Raw genomic sequence first — 2421 nt, forward strand, 5'->3', positions numbered from 1 at the left:
GACTTAAATTTAACAGTCAAGACAAGAATTGATGAACAGTCTCAGCATCAGCATCCCATAATGTGCAGTCTTACAGTTGAACAGTCAGTTGATGATGTGCCAAGGCAGATTCTGTATGCAGCAGGTTAGTTACTGTAGGTGGCAGTGGGAAGGGTTGCTGGTTTGATTCCTGTTAGCGCCGGAGCAAAGAATGCCTGATGAATGAGTGCTGCAGTATTTTCTATTCTTGGTAGAAAATTGGTGTCTATTTATGTGGAAAAAATAAAGGTCTGTTAAAGATATTCCACTGGTGGCAGGCAGGGTGGCCCAGGGGATCATGTCTATGTTCCCCGGGTTCTATATTCCCCGTTTTTCACTAACCTCTCCCAGCCCCCACGCCAAACCTAACCTCCCCCCATGCCTAAACCTAACCTCCCCCAGACCCTAACCCAAAACCTAACCTCTCCCACCCCCACGCCTAAACCTAAGGTCGGCATTGCGGGTGGTCGGCATAGCGGGTGGACACCATTTGGGAAAAACGGGGAACATAGGAGCCAGGGAACATAGGGATGACCCCTGGCCCAGTGGTTTCAACCAGAACGACGACGTGTCGACGTCCAAACCCCTGGACGCCTGCGGAAGTGTCTTTGAGCAAGGCACCTATGAGCTGGTTTTCTCTTCTCTTCTCTTCTCTTCTCTTCTCTTCTCTTCTCTTCTCTTCTCTTCTCTTCTCTTCTCTTCTCTTCTCTTCTCTGTACATTCACTTGATCCAATGACATGCACTGAAAACAAGTTCACATCAGTTAAATACTGTCATAATGTCATCATGGTTGTATCTGTCCATGTCAAAATAAGCCATAGGCTACATATCTATTGCTGACCAAGCAACTTCTAGCAGCTTTGGATGGGTATTCATTTAGTGAAGCACCCTGTGCGTATAAACAGTTCCTACAGTGGCCCATTGAATTAGAGAATTTAACAGTGAAATATCCTCTTTTTCTTTTCTTTTCCTTTTTTGGAGAGGGATTTTAATTAAGATCAGTGATTTATTGCCATCTCAACATGTTGATTGGGATTTGTTCTGGCGAGCTCACAGAGGGACAAAGAAATAGTTCAAATGAACCACAAGACGTATAAAAAGTAATACACATAAAACACAAAAGGTAAGACATAACATAGAACAAATAAAATACTATAAAATGAAATGAAATAATATACCACAAAAAGACCATAAACTTAAATATATGTATACATATATTTAAGTTTATGGTCTTTAGGGATAAAAAAACAAAAACAGGATTAAAACACTATACATGCCATATTGCACTCTCACTTAACAATTAAAAATAGACCTTTTCCAACTTTTCCCTAATGAACGTTTGCTATTGAAAAACGATCCTGTATAAACCTTACACAGCGCTGCCCTTCAGTCTTCATTTGCAATGCCATTATAATGTTTGTCACATAGAGGCACATAGTCGATTTTTCCGCCACATGTTGTTCTCGTCAAATTATTACTAATATATTTCAGCATTAATAATCACATATTCTTAAGAAATACAAAAGGCAATTAATTCATATCCTGTCACTGAAGAAACAAGAAAGAAAGAAAGAAAGAAAGAAAGAAAGAAAGAAAGAAAGAAAGAAAGAAAGAAAGAACGAATTAGTAACAAAGGGCTGATGTTGAGCGATGAGGTAATGGTGTATTGCTTGAGTTGCCAGCAGGCTGCTGATTGGAGTTTGGGGTGTTTGATTGTGTCTCACGGCCTGATTGTAATACCGATTAACACCGAGCCAAATAAAAACACACATCACAGAGAGTTCTGTCCTCAAGACTTTTATGCTGTTGGGTTTTTATTGACACATAAATCTCCTCAATTTCAGAGGTTGGAGAGAGAACAAAACATAATGGTACATAATTACAGTAATGTACAAAATAGCAATCGTTTCTGAAATATGAAATTGCTTAATGGTTTCAGCGTGTTAACATTGCAAGTACAGTACAACACCAGATTTACCCTAAAACATTTTTCTTTGCTTGATAATAGTGAATGGAAACGTTCAATCTAAAAAATGTGAGGCTGGCAAAAGACAAGAGAGAATGCTTTCAAGGTTTGAAAAATGATCAGAGAAATTGTACTACTGTCTCAGGGATAAATGTATACATTTACCCTGATACTAGTCAATGTATAAATGACTACTTACACACATTCCAATCAATTAAACAAGTGTGGTTGTCTATTTAGGCAGAAGATCAAATCTAAGGGTGAGCCTGGAAATGCACAGAAACACAACGAGATACAGTCTTTCACTCGCCATTCATCAAACATTCAATTGATCGCCATCAATCGGCTCTTCTTTCCTAATAGAATATTTTAGTCCTTCCCCACGCTCAAATAACATGAAACAATATGAGCATAAAAATGAATAGTCATCATAAAC

General features: G+C 38.7%; 1 protein-coding gene across 4 annotated transcripts in view; it reads right to left on the bottom strand.

The window, feature by feature from the left end:
• Positions 1–1825: 1825 nt before the first annotated feature.
• The window catches only part of arhgap9 (Rho GTPase activating protein 9), a 58255-nt gene continuing 57659 nt past the window's right edge, over positions 1826–2421 (bottom strand). For all 4 annotated transcript variants that reach the window (XM_083660770.1, XM_083660771.1, XM_083660768.1 and 1 more), the window contains one exon: positions 1826–2421. This exon is cut by the window's right edge and continues 1695 nt beyond it. The gene's annotated coding sequence lies outside the window, so the exon portion shown is untranslated.

The sequence above is a fragment of the Poromitra crassiceps genome (assembly GCF_964638095.1).
Source record: "Poromitra crassiceps genome assembly, chromosome: 25".
Lineage (NCBI taxonomy): Eukaryota > Metazoa > Chordata > Actinopteri > Beryciformes > Melamphaidae > Poromitra > Poromitra crassiceps.